The sequence below is a fragment of the Lampris incognitus genome, chromosome 9 (genome assembly GCF_029633865.1).
Source record: "Lampris incognitus isolate fLamInc1 chromosome 9, fLamInc1.hap2, whole genome shotgun sequence".
Classification (NCBI taxonomy): domain Eukaryota; kingdom Metazoa; phylum Chordata; class Actinopteri; order Lampriformes; family Lampridae; genus Lampris; species Lampris incognitus.
In genome coordinates this window covers 40033553-40059336 of record NC_079219.1, presented here as the reverse complement: position 1 = coordinate 40059336, position 25784 = coordinate 40033553, and positions in this window count along the sequence as shown.

The following is a 25784-nucleotide window of genomic DNA, read 5'->3' as shown; positions in this document are numbered from 1 at the left end:
TGTTGTTAAAAAGTTCAAGTAGTTTTTAAGTTCTGGTTGTTGTTTGGGACTATTTCAATATTTATTTTCAGTTCTTTTTTTTGTTTAATTTACATTTCACGTTTTATAAGCCTTGTTACGTTTGTTAGATTAGCAATATGTGTTTTCCGTTTTGTTTTTCAGGTATTATTTTCACTTTTTCAATTTTGCTATTCAAGTTCGACCATGTCTCTCTGAAGTTTGAATTGTTTAAATGTTGGTGTCGGCCGTTTCCTAACACACATACTAACGCACGCAATGCATTAATATCTCAATTGGGTGTTTATCCTGACAGAATATAGAGTTTAAAAACCAGCGGTCATTTTGACTGCCCATGGTCGTTTTAGGTAGGAGTGAAATCCCGGTCGTTCTAGTATGAATTAATGTGTATTGTCTGGGTACTTAAAGGACAATGGGTTGGTTTATTAATATTCATATATCATTTGATACCTAAGACATTAACTGTCACAGGGGACAAGAAAGGGTTCACATGCATCCTGTGCCAGCCGATGATAAGATATAAATAGCCATGAATATGAATGTTTTAGGAGCTTTTAATGTCATTCCGGCCCTCTGTGCACCCTCTGAGCATGTGGAGTGCCTCTCGGCGGCTTTCTAGGGGTAAATCAGTTTCATGTATGGTGGATATTAACTGTGTATTCATACATGCTCTCTCCAGATGCTATTACACTTGGCTTCAATCATCAAACTGTGACTGACAGATGCCAAAAATTATTAGATTCCAGCAGAGGAACGTGGATCCTCGCCATCTGAAATACACCTCTGCAGCTCTCAGATGTCAACCATGAAATGAAACAGTCACTCCAAATGGGGAAACAGCTCAGGCTAATATCCCATTACAAATGCTGTTTACACTGGATGTCTGGATTTAGGCCAGCCTCCCATGACTGTGTCTAGCCAAAGAGTTTCAAAAGTAACTGACAGAATTATTGCCCATAAAGCCTGAAGCAGTCCCAGTCTTCACACCGGTATGCTTCATACTGCTCTCCCTGTCCTCACTGTTACATATGCCCCAAACATGGAGTCTGACAGCCATTGTAGGACACAAATAGCATCTATTTATAAGTTCTTTGTCTTGCAACCTGAGATGGTTGTTTGCCCTCATGGGTGCAGCTGAAGAGCTGAAACGGACTCTACTGTAGATCACCACTGCAAAAATAGATATTCATGGATGTTACACAAAATCATTATCTTACACAATGACAATAATAACTTCATTCACGTCTTATAACCAATTTTCAGTGAAAGCACCCCCTGTGTACATGGTCTAAATGCTGTGATTTTCTCTATTCAGTTTAATTTATGTATTTGAATACATTCAAGTGTTTAGAAAACATTTTGATTGGATCAGTCAGGTTGTGCGTGCCAGTGCAGCCTTTCTAATATCATGGGGGATTGCAATGTTCTCTGGTTTGCCCCATGAGAGGTGCAGGTGAACTGCTTGCAACCTTGGGCAGACTCCTGCATGCTGCTGAGCTGTTTCGCCAACAACTGTGATATTTATCCTGCTTGAGGGATCAGTGTTACGGGGGCGGGTCAGTGAACTCACTCCGTCCACTTCCAGCCCTCCATGCTCCGCTGCCTCCTCCTCCTCCTGTATGTAATGCTCCATGCAGGAGCGTGATAACAGGTGTTTCACAGCCACCCTCTGTGTCGAGGATGCTTGTGTTTGATTGTGAGACGACTCCCTTCAAGGACAAGACAAAGGCACATCCTTTAACCCTCTGACATCCAGCATCACTCCTGAGCCTTAAGCCTCTCACTGACCCTGTCCCCTCTCCTCACATGTAGGTAGTGTTCACCTCCCCCTTCTCCCCACATCTGTGGAATCTGACATAGTCATGCTCACACTCGATCAAAGTGAATGACAATGACACAATGCATGGAGATTCAGGCAGTTAAATTTATTACAAGCCGGTTTAAAACCAAGCTCTCTCGGAGCCTTTTCTGCAGAAGGGATTGTACAGACAGCCAAGTGCTCTCTGACTTCATCTATCACAGCACCATGACAAACAAGGAACGGGGTATAAAAAAAAGGCTCTTTAATAAACCTTAATAAACCTCTTTGTGGACTCCATTTTTATTAAATTAAAAAAAATCCTTCCAATGAAACATTTAAACAGCTCCCCCTTTTCATTTCTGTTGGAATATTGTTCCTTTCCCCGTGTCTGTTTGTCGAGCGTCTTGGCTGTGCAGCAGCCAATAATGGGTGAATCAGGCGCCGAGATGGAGGGGTGGGGAAGGCTGACAGCATGGCAATGTCGCTCCGCTTTAGCCTTTAGATCAGCCAGCATGTAACACAAAGTGACAGGCAAAGCCGACTCCAGAAATCAAAGCCTCCTTTAGCTTTCACATTCTGCGAATGGAACTATTTGAGTGGCTTAGAAAAAAACTTCAAAGCTGGAACGAGGGGGACTTTTTTAATTTCAGATAAGGCCCCGGAGCTGAATGTGAACTGCTGGAATTGTAAAAGTTCACATCTTAATCGTCGTGACCAGTTGAATTGAGAAGTGAGGAACTCATCTTCAGAGTCCTGTTTTCCTCTCTTCCCCCTCATTTTTTTTTTGAAAATTTATACAATCAAGAGATGACGCTGAACCTCTGCAGAGAGGGGGGGGGTGAGAGAGAGAGATAGAGGGAGAGGGAGAGGAAGCGAGAGAGGGAGGGGGAGAGAGAAAGACAGACAGACAGTGAGAGGGGGAGAGGGTGAGGGAGAGAGGGGGGGGATAGGGTGAGGGGGAGAGAGGGGGGTTGAGAGATAGAGGGAGAGGGAGAGAGAGGGGGAGAGAGAGTGAGAGAGAGAGAGAGAGAGAGAGAGAGAGAGAGAGAGAGAGAGAGAGAGAGAGAGAGAGAGAGAGAGAGAGAGAGAGAGAGAGAGAGAGAGAGAGAGAGAGAGAGAGAGAGAGAGAGAGAGAGAGAGAGAGAGAGAGAGAGAGAGAGAGAGGGAGCGAGAGAGGGAGAGGGAGAGGGAGAGAGAAAGACAGACAGAGAGTGAGAGGGGGAGAGGATGGGGGAGAGAGAGGGGGAGGGGGGGGAGGGAGTGGGGGTGGGTTGTTTGACTTAAAGAGAGCTTTGGTTGGTGCAGAGCACATTTGCTTGGTTAAGCTCCAGTGGCATCATCAGCTCTCTATTGATTTCAGTGTTATGATGTTGTCATTATCGAGCTGACATAATCACTCCTGGCTCAGCCTCCCTGCACAAGCCCTGTGGAGTCAGGAGTTTTACATCCACTAGACGGTGGTCCGCCTCAACTTCTCACCTCGCTTTGTGATCATGTGTGTGCAGGTGCACACTTTACGCCTGTGTGTTTATACATCCCATTTGTTTGTGCACACTTTTTGACATAAGCCCACTTGTCTCCTTCTTTGTTTGTTTTGTGAAGTGCGTGAGGAAGTGAGGAACAAAGCCCAGGTCAGCCAAACAAACATGCTCCGTGACAGCCACAAAAACAAACACCTTCACATTATCTCACAGTAATGAACCTGCTGGAGTGTGAATGATTGGTCTGCTGCACAGACAAGTCTGACAGTCTTCTTCTCTGGAGTACGCCAGTGATGTCCGAGTTGCACACACACACACACACACACACACACACACACACACACACACACACACACACACACACACACACACACACACACACACACACACACACACACACACACACACCCATCTGCATACAATCTCTCGAGAGAGCAGAGGCTAAAAAAGAGGCCGGGACTTGTTGTGTTTATGTGCTGCCTCAGATTGTGTAGATAAGAACTGGCACCCATATGTCAGCCATTAGCCTTTCTCATCACCTCAGAGAATCTGCTATGGTCATGCCGAGGCATGTGGACTGCGGAGGATGTTTTCAAGGGACCAGATCTCCCTGCCATCTTTTTTTTTATTTTCAACTGACTTGCATTATTTACATTTCAGTTTTAACTCAACTCTTTTGTTAGTAAAAGACAGTTTCAATCTGAGAGCACAAGGACACAAAGACAAAGGCATGAAGAACAGCTCATTGTTGTAGGAGAGCACAGTTCTGTCGTAGTTACGTTTCCTGTATCATGCATTGAATGCAGCATTTATGCTGCATTAATCCACGTCTGCAGGTTCGATAAATTGGGCTGTCATACTGGCTAGAGAATATATAATATACGAGGGGCAGTGAGATAAGAAAACTTTGCCCTAATCCACCAAAAAAAGCAACAGACGATCAATTTTCTCCCTCACACTAATTTAATTTGATTCAAATGACTGTGGGCCAAGGCATTTCCTAATGTCCGTTGTTGAGAATGTAGTCATTTGCTCCTTAAGGAAACTAATGGCATGGGGCCATGCAAAGGCACAGGGTTGGTGCAGTTCTCGCCACTGTTAAAGCTATGCAGGAGAGGTCTAAGTAAGGCCTGTTTTATTATATCCACATGGGTTAATCAGTCTGGCACATGATGAAATGATAGCCTTATTTCATACGGCACCCCACACAACAGTAACATCCCCGATACTACAGTAAGACAGACAGGGACCTAGTACCTACCCGGATTACCTAATGTCATCGGACTGTTCTCCCGTACAACGACACATGGGGTCATACATGCTAGGCACAACTGCTGTGTGACTTTGTTGTGAGCAGAACGGTGTGTGATCACTGTCTGAAGCGACTGGCGTTAGGCCCAGTGCTGGCCGCACATTTTTTGCACTGGTTCAACAGAGCTAAATGTAGCTTGTCCGAATCATGTTTTTAGCTAATCAACAACCAAGAAAAACAAGCTGACACATCAGAAACACTTCCAAACTTGTATCAAAAGATTGATTTGCTGGAGCATTTTAAAGGCGATAGAGCATGTTTTACTTGCATCTCCGTCACTGGCAATGTGTTGAAATCTTACCTCAAATGAAACCACATGGGCAATACCACGTTATACACGATGAGGGAAAGGCTAGGAGAGAATAGTGGATGGGGATGCAGGAAAAAAAATATAGTTAGGCAATTTTTCTCCATATACATGCTTCCTCTGGGACGTATTGTGTTCAGCGACATCCCCTATCATTTGTATGCGGATGACATCCAGTTATATTTATCCTTCAAATCGGATGACCTTGGTACACTTTCTGATCGCAAATCCTTTTCTGCAGTTAAATGCAGATAAAATTCAAGTGTTGATTATTGCTCCTGATAACCTTCACTCAGTCAAGTCAAGTCAAGTCAATTTTATTTGTTGACCCAATATCACAAATTACAAATTTGCCTCAGTAGGCTTAACAGCAACACAACACCCTGTCCTCTCATCGAATAAGGAATAGCTCCCTAAAAAAAAAAAACCTTTAACAGGGAGAAAAAATAGGAAGAACCCTCAGGGAGAGCAACAGAGCAGGGATCTCACTCCCAAGACGGACAACGTGCAATGGATGTTGTGTTTACACAATTTACACAATACAACACTGAAAGAGGATAAACAGAATAATAATGGACTTATATAAGATTTATGAAGAATATGATGCGCAGGATGCCAAGCAGTGTCCAGACGCCACTCAGTGACCAGGCAGAACCTTGGTGCCGTATCCTCTTCTTCTCTGTCTAGTCTGCATAATCTTGGTATGATTTTTTTTTTTTTTTACCAATCCATGAGTTTTCATGCTTACATATTAGGCCGCTGTCTCAGCCACGTTTCTATCACTTAAGAAAACTAGCCAAACTCATGTCTTTTTTGTCAAGGGCTGAAATGGAGATGCTAATGCATGCTTTTATCTCACCATGTTTAGAATATTGCAATTCTATTTGTATCTGCCTTAATAAATCATCCTTGGACTATTTATAAATCATCCAAGATGCTGCTGCTATGCTTTTAACACGATCTAACATGGTCACATATAACACCTGTTTTAACCTCTCTGCACTGGCTTCTTGTTAATCTTAGAATTCATTTTAAAATCTGGATGCTCATACAGCCCTACATGGCCAGGCTCTCCACTGCATCATAGATCTTCTGCACCCCCACCCCACTAAGCCAAACACTTAGGTCTTCCAACCAGGGTCTTTTAAATGTCCTTCGGACATGTTTTAAGACTTGGGGAGATTGTGCTTTCCAGTCGGCAGCACATAAGCTCTGGAATAGTCTCCCAGTAAGTCTGAAGTCTGTAGAGTCTGTGGAGTCTTTTAATAAGCTGTTAAAAACTCATCTGTTCAGAGAGCCATAAAGGTAGCATGTGGTATTTTATGTTTTAACTTTTGTTTTCTCTGTTTCCTCTGGTGTGTTTTATCTGTTGCTTATCTTTGTTTTATTTACTGACTGCAAAGCACTTTTATCTGTTGTTTATCGTTGTTTTATTTATTTGACTGTGAAGCACTTTGTGACTTGTGTCTATGAAAGGTGCTATATATATATATATTAGAAGAACCCCGCTACAATGTAGCGGTTTGGTTATCCACCCGTCTAAATCTCCCTCCTCTTCATCCTGCCAGCTAACCGCCTTCCCCCTGCCCCTAAATCCCCCCCACTCCAACTTCCTCCCCCCAAATGCTCAGAATAATCTGAAATGCCGAGAAAAGTGGTTTTTAGCCATTTTTAGAAAATTCATATTTTGCATAATTATGCATAATTATTATAATTATATTTGCATTTTCTGCTATTTTTCTGGTCCTCTCTGGAGCAATACCTACCACCTCCAAAAAAATTAGGATCATAAGTGCATTTTTGCAAAAATGCATAAATTTTGCATAATGCCAAAACATTTCTAAGTCCCAGAAAAAATGTTTTAAATACGTGAAAAAATCAAAGATGTTCAGAATCATCTGAAATGCCGAGAAAAGTGGTTTTTAGCCATTTTGAAAAAAATGCATATTTTGCATATTTATGCATAATTATGCATAATTTTAATTTTCTGGGATTTTCCCCTTACTCTCTGAGACAATACCTACCACCTACAAAAAGAATTAGGATCATAAGTGCTTTAGTTTTCGGTCCCGCTATCTACACTAACACCACACACACACACACATTACGAAAATATATGAGTAGATATATATATATATAAAAAACTTTACTTACTTTAGTTAATTTTCCCAGCAATGAGTATTATGTTTTAATAAAAAGCTTAATAAAAAGCACGAAATCTGATATTTTACAACAGCATGTATTTTTAGATGCACTTATTCGCAGATATGTTTGGAGGGTTCGAAACACCCCACCCGATCCAAAATCTATGCAGATGATAGAGTTAAAATTTTAAAAAAATGTTGGGAGTGAGTGAGTGAGTTTGAAGCCAGGATCACGAGGTGCGTCTTGTCTTAAAAAAAAGAAAAGAAAAGAAAAGAAAAGATGAAGAAAGAAACCACCTTCATTTAAAGCAGCAGCAGTAAACAACTTTTTGCCTGGAGCTGTCATTATGAAGGAAATGTTGATTACAGAGTGTAATGGCTATGAAATAATGACACCGTCAGCGTCTAGATTGGCTCCCTATAAGCCCTGTTCTCACTATGCAATTCTGTCTGCCACCGGGTACGAGTCCATTGGCAATGAAGGCTCGATGTGCAGCACAAAGGAAGTGTGTTGACCATTGCAGAACCGAAATAGAAAGACGACAGTGCGTTGTTTCCCCCGGTAGCTATCGGTAGCTATCCCCAGTAGGGGAAATGGCAGACGATGGAACAACTGAAGTAACTGGAAACTACCCGGCAAGAGAAAAAGAGCCCCATCGACGGAGGAGGCAAAGAAGGTGAAGAGGGAGACGGAGAGAAAGAGAGGTAAAACAAGAATGAACCCCGGACGTGTATTCAGTCAGTGGAGAGAGCTCTGGGACTTGAGAGGGTTGCAAACCCACATTCAGTTGGCATTATTTCTACTGGATTAGTACGTAACACAAGCTGCCTACTTATTAATACTACCAGATGCTTTACTCTGCCTTTATCATGGCACTGAGATTGGGGTTTGAGCTCCACCAGTCCACCATGCAAAAGCACTCATAATTCCCATGGAAGCCATGTGTCCAGGCGGGACCCAAAATGACATTTTAAATGTTCATTGTCCAATAACTGTTGATCTTTGTTTACTTGAATCTGCCATAGGCTTAAATTGGGTTCGATGGGCCTTTGATGGGAAACAGATGGCATCAGAGCAGTACCGCAGTGAGATTTTAGTAGTACAATTATTTTACTTTTTATTCACTACATATTTAATTACACTATAAGTGATGAGTAATATAGACTGATTGTTTAACATTTCATTGGTACATTTTTAATCACATCTTTGGGCAAGCTATGTTGATTGCGATGGAGTCATCAGCTTCACCTACACTTGTGAGGTAAGACGGGAGAGGAAGGCAGATACAGCAAAATGTTTTCCTACACATTATCCTCTGTTTTTATAATGACTCTGCCATTTCTCTCTTTCTTGCCGTTTTGTCTCCATTTCAACGTTGGTTTTGAGACTTCAGTTCCTCCCTTTGACGGTTTGCCGCATTTTGCCCAGCTGCAAATTTGAGGTCTCGGCTCTTCTAAGGAGACATCAACACACATTACATGTAGACTCAGGCTACATCATTCTGTTCGTTTATCACGTATTTGCCTTTTGAAAAATGAAATGGCAATTACTTAACGGACTTCATCCTTGCATATCTTGCCTATGGTTTGAACATGAAAAGGCAATATTAGTTGAAAGAGGTCGGGTACAATTCCAACAACACCAGTAATCTCAGAATCAGTGGCAGCTGGTCTATTCACTATAGGCGGATATAAGAATTTACATATATTTCCATACATTTTCTAAAGGTGCTTTCACTGTTAGAGAGCAGCTTTGCTCAGAGTAATTATTATAATTATCGTAAGGGGCGGCATGGCTCAGGAGGTAAAGCGGGTTGTCTAGTAATCGGAAGGTCGCTGGTTCGATCCCTGGCTCCTTCAGAGAGCATGCCGAAGTGTCCTCGCGAGAGACGCTGAAACCTTAACTGCTCCTGATGAGCAGGTTGGCGCCTCCCATGGCAGCCTCCGTCGTGAATGTGTATGGGAGTAGGTGAATGTGAGGACTAAAGCTCTTTGAGTGGTCGGTAGTAGCAGTCAGTGGTGGGCTGTCAGGGACCTCAAGGCCTTCTCTGCTGGCCCTGTCAAAATCACAATTTGTTTTTCAAAGTTGAATTGAAGTGTGCATGAAATGTGCCTGAATTCAATACCTTTCTTGTGGGGCTGAACAGAGATACCCTGTCATCTAAACAAAGCATTCCCAGAAACTGGGTCTCGACCCAAAGGTAGGTCGCATGAGATTTTATTTGGATCGCCAAATAAATCTGTGGAATTTCCTCCAGTCTTTTAAAAGTTATATCTTCAGGACACCTTTGAGCCACATGTGGGAGCTCGTTGATTTTTCTACCACACTCAAACAGATATATATATATATATATATATATATATATATATATAGAGAGAGAGAGAGAGAGAGAGAGAGAGAGAGAGAGAGAGAGAGAGAGAGAGAGAGAGAGAGATAAGGAACTGAAAATAACCCTTGAAACAGTCCCAAAAAACGACAGGAACTTAAAAACTACTGGAACGTCTGTTAGGAAACTAAGAAAATTAACATTTTAACAACTTTTAATACTATTTTTCAAACTATTTAAAATGGCTGCTGTCCAATGACTGTAAATACTGCATAACGTCGGTGGTGCGTCTGTAACGGCGTCTGTAACCAGTTACCAGACATGCTGGCATCAATGAAAAATCAAGTTTAGAGTAACAGTCGGACGCTAGTGTGTTTCTTGGACAGACCAATGAACTTCGCGAAGGAAATGACGCGACCAGAACATGTCATAAATACTGACATGACGTGCACGATCACGCGCAAATTACGAGCGGTCAACTTGACGGCTCATGATCATTTTACGTATCTTATCGTGTATATAATATATATATATATATGTATATATAATTTTTTGTGCAACTGATCCAAAACTCATTTAAATGCAAATTGTAGGAGAATTAAGGGAGCGGCAGGTCTATATACATTTTTTTCCCACAAAGTTATTAAACGTCGAAGATCCAAAACGGTCGGTCGTTCTAGTGTCTCTGCCTAAATTAATTTATTTGGTCTCATTTATAAACTATTTAACATATGTGTATGTTTTCAATAACATGCGCAAAAAAAGAATTAGTTGTGATTTATCAAACATATCTCTTCGAAATGACTGGTTTACCAATTCAAGATAATAAAAGGTGTTATGAAAATACCAGTAAAAATGGCCAGAAACAGTAATTAATGCATAAATTTGCTCCGCTCCTTATTTATACATAAGGCCTATTGTGAAGTGGGTGGCGATGGTTAGTCGTTTTTAAAAGTGGGTCCCCCGGAAAAAAAAAAGTTTTGGAAACACTGATCTAAACGCATCCAATTCCTTGGACCACCACTAGAGTGGTATTGCTGCCTGAAGCTGCAAACTGATTACAACTTTGAGTGACTGTATCATCAGCCAATCAAATGTGGATGTGTAGTGACAGACCGCCCCAGGGCCCTGAGATGTACCGGTGTTAGCCCTGGTGGCGTCGTCAACTTTGAGTTTGAGTCTTTGGCAGGTTGAGAGCAAGCTAAGCACAATGGCCACGTCGTTCACAGCAACTGACAATCTTGTTGCCGATCTACTTCTTGTTTTTTTTTTTTAATCTGAGAGGATTGTCAGCATTTTTTACATGTTCTCCCAAACGGGCTAAATTATTGGATTAGTCTCTCAAGTGAAGTAGAACTTCAGCTTCCGGGTTGGTGTGCACATTTTTCTCATTGAACTGAAGGCGGTGCACTGGTAATATCACCTCAGTAGCTACGCCTCCTGGGCGCCTTCCTTTGGAGGTTTACCGGGCACGGCCAACTGGGAGGAGACCCCGGGGTAGACCCAGAACTCACTGGAGGGACTACATGTCCAATCTGGCCTGGGAACGCCTTGGGATCTCCCAGGAGGAGCTGGAGGGCGTTGCTGGGGAGAGGGATGTCTGGGGTGCCCTACTTAGCTTGCTGCCAGCGCGACCCGACCCCGGAGAAGCGGCTGAAGATGAGATGAGATGAGATGAGATGAGCTACAATAAAATATTTCCCATGGCTGAGCTATGTTTTCTTACCATTGTTTTATTGCTTTAGAATAAATGAAAGTCATTTGCCTTCATTCATTTTATGAACCTCGTGAGTCATGACGGTTAAACACATCTTAAGTCTTTTAGTAACGGCCCCTTCTCTCGGTAGGTGAACAAAGGGCTGGTTTGTCTCCAAGTCCGAGCGCCGGAGAAGGGGAGATCTGCACTTTGCTGTGTTGCTGTTTTTGTGCCATGTGGTTTGAGTGTGTAATCTGGTTGCTGGGTGACATAAAGGAAGATCTGATGGAGGTGCTGCAATAGCTGCTATAGTGCACAGTGGTGTGCGGTCGTTACTGAAGGCCGTGACTGAAACCCAATGGTATGCTACTGGTAGTAGTAGTTATAGTAATAGTAGTACAGGTAGTCACGGGTTACGAACGCCCGACTTATGAACGCCCGTACTTACGAACCAACCTCCGAAAAGCTTATTATTTGAAAAAATCGAGTTACACACAATAGTTCGTGCTAACACGAACTGCTTTGCTTTGGACGGACTACTTTGCGCGATGCGCGTTGCTCAAAACACTGCACGTTTTAAGCGGTTCGTCGGCTTCGAATGTTATCAGTCGATTAAATGGTCGTTATTAGTTGTCATCAGACTATAGGAATGAGATAGTATGGGCCTACTCTACCTCCTCATTGGCTCAGTAGGCCGTTATCATCGATTCGTTCGTTTGATCACGGCCAAGACTCTGATCACGACACGTGAGTCCACGTCACGGTTTCTTTGGAGCGAAAACAAACCAACGTTAAATGGCTGACATATATTTTATTCTCAGTTGAAAATGAAATATTTTAAGATGGTGTCTGCATTAAAATGCGTTCGAGAAATGTGCATTTTATTTTCATAATCTTCGTTGAGTGAATGTATATGATGTTTAGTTTGTCAATTATTACGATAATTAACAACTAACTCTAAGCCTAAAGATATGCCAGCCATTTAACGTTCGTTTGTTTTTGCTGCAAAGAAACTGTCACGTGACGTGGAAGTGCCGCGATCAACCGAACGAATCGATGATAACGGCCTACTGAGCCAATGGGGAGGTAGAGTTGGCCCATATTCTCTCATATCTATGGTCTGATGACAACTGATAACCGCCATTTAATTGACTGATAACATTCGAAGTAGGTGCACATCGTCATAACCGTTTTAAGTCGCATCGTGTAAACATTGGGGTTCACTGTGTTTTCACCAAATGTTGTGTGTTTACCCTCGTAACCATGGCTTCAAGGCGTAAATCTGATGCAAGGGATGGTGACGCACCGAAGAAAAGGAAAACGATCCTGATTACAACGCACGTGGAAATAATTAAGTGTTCAGAGAGAGGTGAAACGCTCTTGTTGTTGTTGTTGTTGTTGTTGTTTTTGTTTTTGTTTTGTTTTGTTTTGTTTTGTTTTTCCCCCCAGTTACCCGGTGGGGGCTGTCGTTTCTGGCGTCAAACGGCCGGTCTCCGCTGGTCACGACCTGCTCCGGGGACAGTGAAAGGCGGGGAGTTTGAAATTTAAGAAATGTTTCTTCAATCAAAGAAAGTTGAAACAGTTCATCTGGATACTGTGCTGATATGGAACTACTTTCTCTCTCTGTGTGTGTGTGTGTGTGTGTGTGTGTGTGTGTGTGTGTGTGTGTGTGTGTGTGTGTGTGTGTGTGTGTGTGTGTGTGCTAAGCGCAGGGATACTTCGTGATGTCATCGTTAGTGATGCACCAGATAGGAAGTTCAGTCCAGTGAGCCTACGAGTGAAAGTTATCGGTGTAACGGTGTTACGTTGTAACTTGAATAAAGTAAGTGAACGTTAGTCGAGACTTCGTCAGATTAATGCCGACACATAACAATACATGTTGTCAGAAGTCTAGAGGACCGAGATGGCCAAGTTTCCACCGCCTGAAAATTTGGATTTTACTCGCCCTGACAATTGGCTAGAATGGCGCCAACGTTTTCGCTTCAGGATAGCTACAAAGCTAAACAAAGACGAGGGGGAGGTGCAAGTCTGCACGCTGCTCTAGTCGCTGGGGAGAGAATCCGGACAGGTATTCAAGTCCCTTACCTTTGCACAAGGGGAAAGTCAGAATAATTATGACACTGTATTGGCCAAACTTTTTGCTAAAACTGAAAAGATTCGTGACAGACTGGTAATAGGCATACTGGATAAGGAACTGTCAGAGAAGTTGCAGTTAACATCTGACTTGACTCTTGACAAAGCAGTGGAGCTCGTAAGGCAGTCAGAACAAATAAAAGGGCAAGCCACGGAGCAAGCAGGGCCCAAAGCAGCAGTGCAGTTAAATGAGATCGCCTCAAAGCGCGCGCAGCATGCAGACACATGGAAACGCGCCACCGGACAGAAAAGGGGGGGGCAGCGGAAAACAAGCGACATCAAGCCACAGCGCTGGAGTGGGAAAGCCACCAAATGCTGCAGGTGCGGGAAAGCACACGCCAAAGGAGACAAATGCCCTGCAAAGAATGCTGCATGTCGTAATTCCAGTGAAATTGGAAATTTTGCTTTAGTTTGCTGATCCCGTGTATTGGACGAGGTCACTGAGCGTCATGAGCGAGGAGATGAGAATCAGTCCTACCTCCTCGGAGAAGTCACAAAGGTGGACGACTCAAACAGCGTATGGACAGTGAAGCTGTCACTCCAAGGTATCACAGTTAACTTCAAAATAAACAGAGGGGCAGATACAAGTGTCATATCAGAGAAAACCTACAACCTGATAGCAAATAGACCAAAACTGAGAAAGTCTGTGACGAAATTAGACAGCCCAGGTGGTAAACTGAAATGCATAGGCCACTTTACAGTCACTACTGAGTGACAGTTTAAGTTCAAACTGAATTAGATTAAAGGGCAGGACAGTCACCTACTAGGCTGCGATGTAGCCATTGCAATGGGCCTTGTAAAACGCATAGAAGAAATCAAAAGTGCAGCACAGCCAAAAAGCTCCTGATCAACAGAAATAGGCACACTGAAGATAAAACCTATAAAAATAAACTTGAAAGAAGATGCAGAACCATAAGCATAACCACAGCCAGGCGTGTGTCTTTGCCAATGTTTCCAAAAGTAAAAAGGGAGTTGGACAGAATGCTCGCTAGTGGTGTGATAACAGAAATCAAGGAACCTACTGAGTGGTGTGTCCCAATGGCACCAATGCGTAAGAAAAACAAGGAGCATATAAGAATCTGCGTGGACTTTAAAAAGTTGAACAAAGCAGTCAAACGAGAAAAATACACACTGCCCACCGTAGACGATATTCTGCCCAAACTTGCTGGAGCTAAGATATTTTCTCTGTTAGACGCAGCCAGTGGTTTCTGGCAGATACCACTAGAATCAGAGTGCTAAGCTCACAACTTTCATGACCCCCTTTGGGAGATTTTATTTCAACAGGCTCCCATTTTGCATTACGAGTGCCCCAGAAATATTCCAACGAGAAATGTCAGAGCTTCTGAGAGATCAGGAGGGTATGGCCACATATATGGACGACATCCACATCTACTCAGATACCATAGAAGAACACGAGGAGAAACTCCAGCGCACTCTGCTCACGCTAAAAAACGCAGGGTTAAAGCTCAACCACGACAAGTGTCTACTACGTCAGCGAAAGCTCGTCTACCTGGGACACTGTATTGATGAGAATGGCATCTGCCCTGACGAGACCAAGGTCCAGGCTATCACTCAGCTAGAACCGCCATGCAATGTGACTCAGCTGAGAAGATTCTTGGGCATGACTCACTACCTAGGCAGGTATCTCCCACACCTGTCTGAGGTCACCAGACCCCTCAACGACCTCCTGAAGAGTGACATTACCATAGCCAAGTTAATGAACATCTTTGCTAGATGGGGTTGCCCTAACGAACTAATTACTGACAACAGGCCTCACTTTTCTGGGAGAGAATTTGCTCAGTTTGCCAAATAGTGTGATTTAATGCACATCACGACAAGCCCTCCAAGCCCTCACTACCCCCAAGCTAACAGCGAGGCAGAGAGAGCTGTAAGTACTGCTAAGCAGATCCTAAAACAAGCAGACCTGTTCTTAGCACTAATGACTTACAGATCAACTCCCATACAAGCCACGTGCGCGAGCCCAGCAAAACTCATGCTAGGACAACAGATCCAGACTACAGTCCCTACCCTGGAGGCCAATTTGCAGCCTGCATGGCCAGACCTTCGGCGAGTGAGGACGGATGAGACAGCCTAGGAGAACTACAGACAAGACAACAAATCAACAACAAATACAACACAAAGGCCCTCCCAGAACTACAACCGGGGGCCAGTGTTGCTGTGAAGCTGGATAGCGAGCACGGGTGGTCAAAGCCAGCTGTAGTCCTGTGAGAGTGCGACAAACCCCTCTCATACATCATCCAGACAGACTGCTGCAGAGGAATCACTATCACCTTAAACCCATCCACCTTGCTCTTGAGACTCCTTCTAAAGAGGGGGAGGTGGTCGCTGAGAGTGATGCTGGAGCGTACTCACCTCCACCAGTTGAGATTGAGAATCAACCTCCTGTCACACCCACCGTTGCAGCACCGAAAACTCTGGTGCGAGTGACACGCTGTGGCAGAACTGTAAAACCGTCGGACAAGTATGGGGGGTACATTCTGAAATAGGATATAGCCTGCAGGTATGATAGTGACTGGTAGTTCACCCGGATCACTTTGGTTATTGTAAGACTAGGTTATTGTATGTTTTGTTCTATGACAGAAGTTGAGAGACTGTTCCTGTGAGAGAATAATAAAAAAAAAACGGATGTCAAACAAATGTTGAAATGTTGGGTCAATGTTTCATTGATGTTTAACTCTGTTTACAGGTTGTTTAAACATTTTAATATGACACGTCTTCCAGGGTTTGAGTAAGAAGTAACAGTAAATGTGGAATTGCAAGAGTAACTTTATTAAGATGTATGATGATTTGTACATTAATTTCATTGAATTATGAGTTACTGTCATTTGCATGTCTTATCAGCTCAATTGAAGGGAGCTGTGTTGATATGGAACTACTTTGGTGTGTGCCAAGCGCAGGGATACTTCGTGATGTCATCGTTAATGGTGCGCCAGATACGAAGTTCAGTCCAGTGAACCTACAAGTGAAAGTATTTGGTGTTATGTTGTAACGTGAATAAAGTACGTGAACGTTAGTCGAGACTTCGTCTGATTAATGCCGACACAAAACACTACAGATACAATGTTGTACGTTGATTTTCTTACCTGGATTAGTGAGCGTGCATAAAGACATGTTTCTTTGATGTTTTTTATACCAATACACACATTCTCTCAATTATACTGTACTTGCATTTATTATTACTGCATTGTTATATGTATGATATTTTAGGTAAAATATATACACCAAGATAAATATTTGACTAACTGACGCTAGATGTGAACTGTACATAAGTGTTCTGATTTACAGACAAATGACAAAAGAACAGACTCATAAACGGAACGCGTTCGTAACCCAGGGACTACCTGTAATAGTGGCGTTACTCAATGATGCGGAACCAAAAGAGGCAGTTCAGAGGGAGCGGAATCTTTAGCCGCCGGGAGGGCGGATTTATTAACAAGGAAAAACACCAAGAATAAAGTGTATTGTATATGGTGCGTTCGTCTTGTTTGTGGGATGTGTGTCTAAACTATGCGAGACGACCAGCGGGTTGTTCGTCTAGGCTATGTGTAAGTATTTACGTGTGGCGCGGTATGTAAATGGCGTGTCGATTATATGAAATGTGCGTGCAGGCAAAGGTGTCCGTGGTCAGTGATCCAAGAGAGAAGTCCAAAAGAAGTCCGAGCGTGGTTTTCCAGGGTCCGTAATCCCGTGAGACAGAGCGCGTCCTTCAGAGGTCCGAATCCAAAAGCCGGGAGTTCCAAGTGAGAGGTTAGAGTCCGTGGGAGAGGGCAGAGCTCGATGGGTTCTTGAGGAGACAGGGAAAACGGGATTAAGCAGGGCACCAGAAGACACGAAGGAAAACTTGGGTTGACGATTTGACTAGAAGACACGAGTAACCCAGACAACGTTACCGACTATCGCTTAGGCACTTTCTGGCCACGACACAGTGGGTTGGCTGAGGTCTTGTAGATTGGCGATGAGCTGATCACTCGCAGGTGTGGTGGTTGTGGATTGTAGACAGGTGCGTTGTTGTTGAGTGTGTCTACGTGACGGTGTCTACGCGAAGGCGTGGTGGACATTCAACCGCGCCCACATCCAAGGTTCGTCACCATTACGTCACTTCCTACTTGCGAAAACAGCCAGTCGTAGCGAGCGGCGGGCTTTTCAAAACTCAAAATCAAGCGGTCGAGAAGTTCTACCATGGTGGTAAGTGACAAATCCACCGTTGTAATATAATAAAGATACTTTTCAGACATACTTCGATGATTTTATATGGTTGGTTATTTGTATCGTGTTTTTTGTCCACGTTAGTGTTATTGTCGGGTAGTTCTAGCCTAACTCCTAGCTTCTAGCTGCTGAAGTAACGTTATGGTAGGTGCTAGCATGGTAATGGTGCGCGTTGTGTAATTTATACCATGTAATATTAGTTCCGTTGTGCAGTGGCGCCCCCAGAAATTTTTCATAGGGGTGGCCAAATGGGGCCACTTAAAATCTTGGGGTGGCACACCAAAACCAAAAGCCATGACTGAATTTCGGGAATTCTATTATGCTGTTGTAGTATACTGTATAGGCTAGTTGAAAACTGTCAATATGAGAGTTAAGAAAAATATACATTATTGATTTAAATGAACAGCACCTAATGTAAAATTTCAGATAGAAGCATATTATGCATGATCAGAAGCATATTCTGCATATGCGACTCGTGGCTGGGGGGGCCAGCGGGGGGGGGGGGTCAGGGATAGTATCAGGGTGGCCGTGGCCACCCCTTGGGAGCGCCACTACCGTTGTGTGACGTTAACATCACATCAAGTTTGTCTGGAGAAATGATGCATGGTGTGTGGCCAACAGTGGGAATTCAAACAACAGTTCGCCCTGGCCAAAAAGTTAGCTAGTGCTATGGGTTTCTAGTGTCACATCAATATTTAGCTTGCGGTGTTCAGAATCACGGTTTCCCAATACTACAATTAGGTTATTTGCATTTAGCTAGTGTGATACAGCACAACAAGGACAACGTTGGTAACAAAATAGTACGCTGCATTTCTGTGTTATTTTCTTCGTGTACAAAATAATGCATTTCTTGCATATGATTATAATTAATTCCTCGGACTGCAGGCGTAGTTTTGATGCACAGAAAACACCATGCCTAGTAGGCCTAGTGTGCATAGGTTTTTGATATATAAAGGGTCTTTATCCGGGCTGGTAAAAGACAAGCTTAATGTCCCCCTGTACACCAAAGTAAGATAAACATGTTTTTCAGCATCCAACACACTTTCAGGGCAGTCCTGACAGCCATGCCTTTCTTCTGGACGGTGTTTACAAATGCCCCTGTTGTACCTACACCACAGACGAACTATACAAGATGTCACTCCATATTCAATTTCACAGCAGCCACACAGTGGAACACAATGGTAGGATTGTAGACATTGATATGGGTGGTTGTACATAATAAAACTATACTATTCTCTTTTGTATTTATTACTGGTGTTGTTGCTGTGCTATCTTCGCCTGCAGTGCCCTTCAGTTCGACAAAATACATAAATAATGTTCTTTTTATCTTCTGCAGCTCAATTGTGACATGTTTGTGCGCTGGCCACTGGAAGGTCATAAAAAACAAGGTACAGTAGTACTCAAGGCTTTTTCAAATGTTCAATCCTTGTGTGGTATTAGGTTATATTACCATATCTAATTTTTCATTTTCCAGGACATTCCAGGCCAGACTGACACCGGTGACTGTGGCGTTTTCATGATCATGGTCGGTTATGACTATGGGGCGGTTGTTTTAGTTTGGGTGCTATGTTCTGATCTCTGACTCACCCAACCCTATTGGCATAACTTGTATTAATTGAAATATTCATATCTGTCTAGTGATTTTGTGTGTGTGTGTGTGTGTGTGTGTGTGTGTGTGTGTGTGTGTGTGTGTGTGTGTGTGTGTGTGTGTAGACCAAAATACAAAAATGTGCTTGTAGAAATTTTCTTTTCTGACTTGCATCTGTATTTTACAGTACGCCCTTTATATGGCATTGGGGTGGTCGTTTGACTTCTACCAGGTAAAGAACTTTGCTTTTTACTTTCTAGCTATTGCATAAATTTGAACTGTATTTTTGAAATTCTGTTTTATTTTATTTTTTGCCTGTATCTTAGCGGGACATTCCACGGTTGAGAAGGTGGTGGTGCCATGTAATTTTAGAAAACATGACACTTTCTACAAGGTATGCACTCACTACTCATACTTCAATTAAATGATGTCATGAACAGTCAGCGTATTTCTTTCTCGACTTCAGTCAACTCTTTCTTTCTCGACTTCGACCAGCTCTGCCTTAGACGTGCCTCCAGATCAAGACCAGGACCAGATGGAGAGTGGGAGAGGCGGTGGAAGAGGAAGAGGCGGTGGAAATAATTGAATAACCTCTGTCACCGTGTGTGTGTGTGTGTGTGTGTGTGTGTGTGTGTGTGTGATGTTGTGTAATCTGTTGGAGTTTTGAAATGTTTAAGTAATGTTTAAATTATGTTCGGTATTTCATTTTTTTTAACGTTCAATTTATTTATTTTAAAAATGTTCAGTTTGTGTGCGTTTGTTTGTTCTAATACATTGTTGTTCCTAACACTTGTCTAATGTCTTTGATTGTCCTAAGTGTGACCAAGTATAATATTTGGTAGGGTGTAAATGATTTTAACACTGTTGATTGCACTGACGGTTTCCCCACACATTAAGGCTACAATTGGAACGTATTGGTACTGTGCCATAAGCTTTAGGTAGCACAATACACAGTGCTCCATATATATTATAGCACTATAATAAAGTATTCATTGTAATGCCTGGGGCCTTCAACAGAGGAAGTAAGTGGAATAGGAATAATATTTTACATTTGGTCTACGTGTAGACCTGTCAAATTGTATAGCAATATCCATTTAATACAATGTTTTAATTTCTTAATACTCTGTCTTACACATTATGAGCAATATCAAGTTCGTTAGACAATAAGACTTAAATACAGCGTTTCTTCCATAGTAAGCGGTTACCTATAACAAATAGTGGGCTACAGGAGTTGCCCTATAGTCGTAAGAGATCCTATGCAACCCCGCACTTCTTGCAGTTTGATTGAGGAACATGTCAAAGAACAGTATCAGCTAACACATTGTTGACAAAATAAAATACAATTTACAGATTAACTTAGTTACGCTACAACACATAATGTGTCTCAATACATGGTTTATTTAATCAGTCTACGATGAATGCGCAGATCATGTGCAACAGCGCGCTTCTTGAATATTGCATATGGGCAGGGTTTGACATTGGATGTGTATGCGCAGATTAAGTGCAACAACGCACTTCCTGAATCTTGCATGTGGGCAGGGTTGGATGTGGGAGGAGTTGGATGTCCACCACGCCTTCCCGCAGGTCGCAGCGAGTGGTACTTGCTATGCGCGCGCGCGGACGTGCCTGGCGTTTCAGAGACAGATGATGGAGATGTGCTTCGTGACCTCACGGTGGAGCCAGAGGGCAGAGCAGGGGGCTGAACAAGAGCATCGAATCTGTATGTCTGTGAATGTTCTCATTCATCCAGGTCATGGTTATCCAAAGGAATTGAATCAAGTGCAACTGGACACAGAATCTGTAGCATCTCTGGAGCTTATTTGAGATTCCGCTGCCATGCTAAAGAACACACAAGCAGAGTGGATCCATTTTGAACACAGGCTTGAACTGAGGAATTCTGGTTTGAAAGCCTATCTCTTACTCAGTAATTGAAGGCAGGATTTGTTTTTGTAGAGTTTACACTCATAATTTTGATCAAAATGTTTCTGCGACCTAGCAGTGTAGAAATTCTGAAATACAGTATTTCACACAGAAGATATGCCTCATGTTCATATATGGAATACGACTTTTATCCACATCAGCTGAGGACATTTGCTTGAAATACAATATGTTTTCATGTGGCAAGTTGCTCACTTTTTATGTGTTTTGCTTTGCCCTATGGCTACTTAGCTTGTTTGGTAATGTCAAAGTGTAGCAAAACAACCAGTAGCAATCTTAATCGTGTAGTGTCTGCCAGTTATTGGAAAACCATGAAGAAAATTCCATGTCTGCTCTTTCAAACACCGACTTTTAAAATCCAGAAATGGCTTACTGGCTCCAGGCAAGTGCCAGGAACCCACCCAGTGCTCACTATAAAAGAATAATAATAGAGTCCTCTGGAGAAATACTAGGGAGGAAAATATTTACTTTTGAACTCAAGCTGTAGACACCAGGGGAACTATTTTAACCTTGATGTAATGGCCTGCAGTGACGGAGGAATTTGTATGTCTCTATTAATAGCTGGTGGTTAGTCTACATTCTGGTGTGTGCAGTATCTGTGTTCAGAAAGCTGTATCAGGCACATTGTAAAGCAGAAAAATCTTGAAGGTACATTCATTAATTGCATGTGCCACCACAGCTATGTGGAGGACTGTGACATCACGAGCGCTCTACTGACAACAAGGAATGTGACATATCTCGCCATCGGGTCAACTTTGTAAATTTTTTTGAGAAATGGCGATGACTGAAAACCTCAGAATTAATTGAAAGCAATGTGGCATTGGCTTATTTTCTCATTCACAAGTGATCAAATGAATGATGTTTGCAACATCTGACCAAAGCAACAGCAGAGCTGGGACGTAAAGCCACTGTGTGCATCAACTGCAGATTACATCTTTAAAAAGAGCGTTCAGAAGCACTTGTTTTACAAGTGGAAAGGTACAGTTTTACAGAACTTTCTACTGTCATTTTCATAGGTGTAGACTTAAAAGTATTTCAGTTAAACTCAGTACACATACACATAAAGCCTTGAATCGCTTGTCTGCTGGGACAGCCTGCCAGCGCAGTGGTTAGAGATGTTTCATCCCTACAGGGGGACACAACAAGACACCAAAACCCTGCCTACTTCAGGCTCGCTGGATTAGCAGGTAACTCTGTGCTACAACCACAGAAATGAAAGAAATGCATTCTCGAGGGTTGAGTGAAATGTGTCCTGGTTCCCACACCACACCCAGACACACCCGAGTTTTCAATGTGCTATCCTGAATATCCCCTTCTTCCCCTTCCCCTTACCTCTAGTGCTTGTTTAAAGGACCATACTGGTGTAATTACCAGCCACTGCCAATTTACAACATCTGTCACTTGTCCCACATCAATTTTACATCATTTTTCCTTAAATTACTTTATTTGTTAGATGTCACGTATGTTTACTTTTCCTCCATATTCATGTGACATTACAGACTTTATCCGAGGAACTGCTGTAAGGTTGGCTGATAAACTATCATATTTGTGCAGGCTCTCATATTGAGAAAAGTTTGTAATGCAGAAAATTGAAGGAATTGTTTTTTTCCAGACGTAACGCAACTGCTTAATGGCTCCTTATGGCTTTGTTTTGATTGATAGCTCAGGGACAGAACAAAAGTATAGCAGAGGTCAACACATGGTTGGAAGTTTATTAAAGAAAAGTGTACACACAACTCATGTTCTTTTAGTGTGTTGAATGATAGGAGAAACGAAATGAGTCAAACTTTTCTATTCGTGGCTCGGGAAATAGAAAACATGCATTGTGTGGTCCCAGATTTATGTGAATTTCAGAAAATTATAAACCACGGTAAATACATTTTTACCATTTCCCTAAAGATCTTGAACTTTGCAAACACTGGCTACTTGCTGTTCAGTGCCCTGGCTACAGTCCTACTCATCGCACACATCGATTATGAGGAGATGTGGTGTTTATCTGTGTGTTGTCAACGCTGTTTTTGTGATTGCGAAAAATATAATCTGACCGAGTTTAAAAATGTGAGTTACCTATGCTTAACAATTTTCAAGTGTCATCAAGTGTTTTTCCGCATCTTTTCAACTTTTATGTTAGTGTGAATTGGATATGGAGGTAGGCTAATTTTCTCCAGAAGCTTTAGTTGTGTACAACTATGTTCACGAGGTTTGTTAAGATAGGAAGCATCTCATGTGATGGCAAAAATTCAAGGTCCTTTAACTCTGCTGCCTCATGCGTCCTTTTCTCTTTTCTCCCTTTGCTATGATGTACATGTTTGTTCAATTCAAGCCTACCATGAGGTGTTAATTTATCATTTCCACGCGTCCACATTGTGTGGCCCGTTATGATGAGCAGCTTACAGGGCACTAGTCACACACTGCTGTTGTCATAAAGATTACATCTGGATTCTTAGAAAAGACGCTGGACAGTCAATGTTCAGACATTTTGCATGCTTTGTGATGAGTGAGCAGGGCAGCTCTTAAGTAAATGTCAAGCTTTTTATTTATTAATTTGTTTGTTTTTTCCCCCCACATAAGTGTAGCTCACCATGTTATCATGGCTACCACAGAGTACTTTATCTTGAATGGTTGGTGCTGCATGATGACGGGTCAGGTCATGATGCAGAAGAACAATGCTCGCAGGTAGCTCATTTACCTTTCACACACTGGTCAAATGCATTTAAATGCAATTGTATCATGACACAAATTATCTGCTTAAGGTTGAAAATCGACCTGTCAATAAATAGTAAATGATAATCTGTACTGATTGCCTGTACTGAAAAAAAAACCTTTTGAATCAAAAGTATGATTTATTACCAATGTATTGTAATCAAATCTGGTGAAAATTACCTATTTTACTGTGCTTTTTATATCTAATGGGACAGACACGGGGTTTTAAAGTTCAACTGTACTGCATTTGAGGCCTTATTTACTCTCTCATTTATTCAGATTATGAAACGAGATGGATGATAGAATAAGGCAGCAAGCCAGGGAGCAAGATGGCCAACTAGCCAATCAGCAAGCTGGCCAGACAGCCACTGACCTTAGCAGCTATCAGCCTAATGACTTCCTCCCACTGCTCTGCAGCTCTTCAGTCTCTGTAAAGAAGACTGCTGCTGGGTTATGCAAAGCAGACAGTATGTGGTCTTATCCAAATGTTTAAGTGTATTTATGACGGGGCCATTACAATTACACCCTAAGTCCAGTGGATCAGGCCATCTGCTGGCACCTTACCACTGCCCCCTCCCTGGTCTCTTAAAGCTGGTGTGGTGTTGAATATCAAATCCAATGTCATGCCAATACAGGTAGGTGAAGCCACTGAGTGAGCCTTGTTTTGCATAGCACACCCTTCCATATACAAAGGATGTGCACACATGTGTACGTTAAGAGTCACTGTTAAGAGATGCAGACATAGTGGGTAATATGATGTATGTGTAATGCTACAGAATGCTGCAGAAATCCAGGTACGACTTAAGAAGGAGAGCCATCAAATTTGCTAAAAGACAATATAGGGACATATTGGAAAATGACTACAGTGACTGCATATGGAGGAGGCTGCAGGCGATTATGGACTATAAATCTAAGCCCAGTGTGGCTATCAACACTTCTGCCTCTCCACCCGATGAGCTCAACTTCTTTTATGCCCACCTTGAAGCTCACAACTTGGACCAGTGACAGCAGCACAATGCCCAGCGATGGAGGCGACCTACAGGTGAAAGAGACTGATGTGAGTCAAACGGTTAAAAGGGTTAAAGGCTCGTAAAGCTGCTGGCCCGAACGGCATCCCTCCCCATATCCTCAAGCCATGTTACACTCAGCCAGCTCAGGTTTTTACCAGGGCTTAATGGCATGTTTTGGGCATATCAACAGCGACTATCCGGAGCTCTGGGGGATGACTCAGGAAGGACTCAGCCAGGCATGTGTCTTTTCTCAGCTGAGATGGACGGAAAAGCAGTGCAAAACGTGTCTTTCAATTTAATCAAAGGCATTAATCGTTAAGGATGTTGTTATTCTACAGTATTGCTGTTTGTGTTGTTATTCGTTAATACAAAAAATAATTTTCCAAATAGTTTGGTGAGTTTGATACATGTTTGTAATCCCGAGGGGCTGCTAACGCACCCACATGCATCTTACTTTGTTGTGTTATCATCTACTGTATGTTATGTGTATAATGTATGAGTTCACTGTGTATTCACTGTGCCTATGTTTTTGTTTTTTGTTTTTTTTTGGGGGGGGTCCTTATGCTTTTGTGTTAAGGCCCAGCCAGACAGAGCGCCAGAATTTTATTGTATTCTAATTACACATGACAATAAAGTCAAGCCTCAACTTGAACTGTCACTGTCTCTCTGTCTGTCTGTCTGTCTGTCTCGTCTCTCTCTCTCTCTCTGTCTGTCTGTCTGTCTGTCTGTCTGTCTGTCTGTCTGTCTGTCTCGTGTGTGTCTCCCTCTGTCTGTCTGTCTCTCTCATCTGTCTCTCTGTCTGTCTGTCTCTCTTGTGTGTCTGTCGGTCTGTCTGTCTGTCTGTCTCTCTTGTGTGTCCATCGGTCTGTCTGTCTGTCTGTCTGTCTGTCTGTCTGTCTCTCTGTCTGTCTGTCTGTCTCTCTTGTGTGTCTCTATCTCTGTCTGTATATCAAAGTGCACTGTAAGCACTTTACATAAGAACAATCTAAAAGTGATAATACATATAAGTAACTATTCATCTACACAAAGGACAAATTAGCATGTGCTCACACTTGATACATACCTTTAGCAAGTATTTAGTAAGTATTCAGTAAGTATT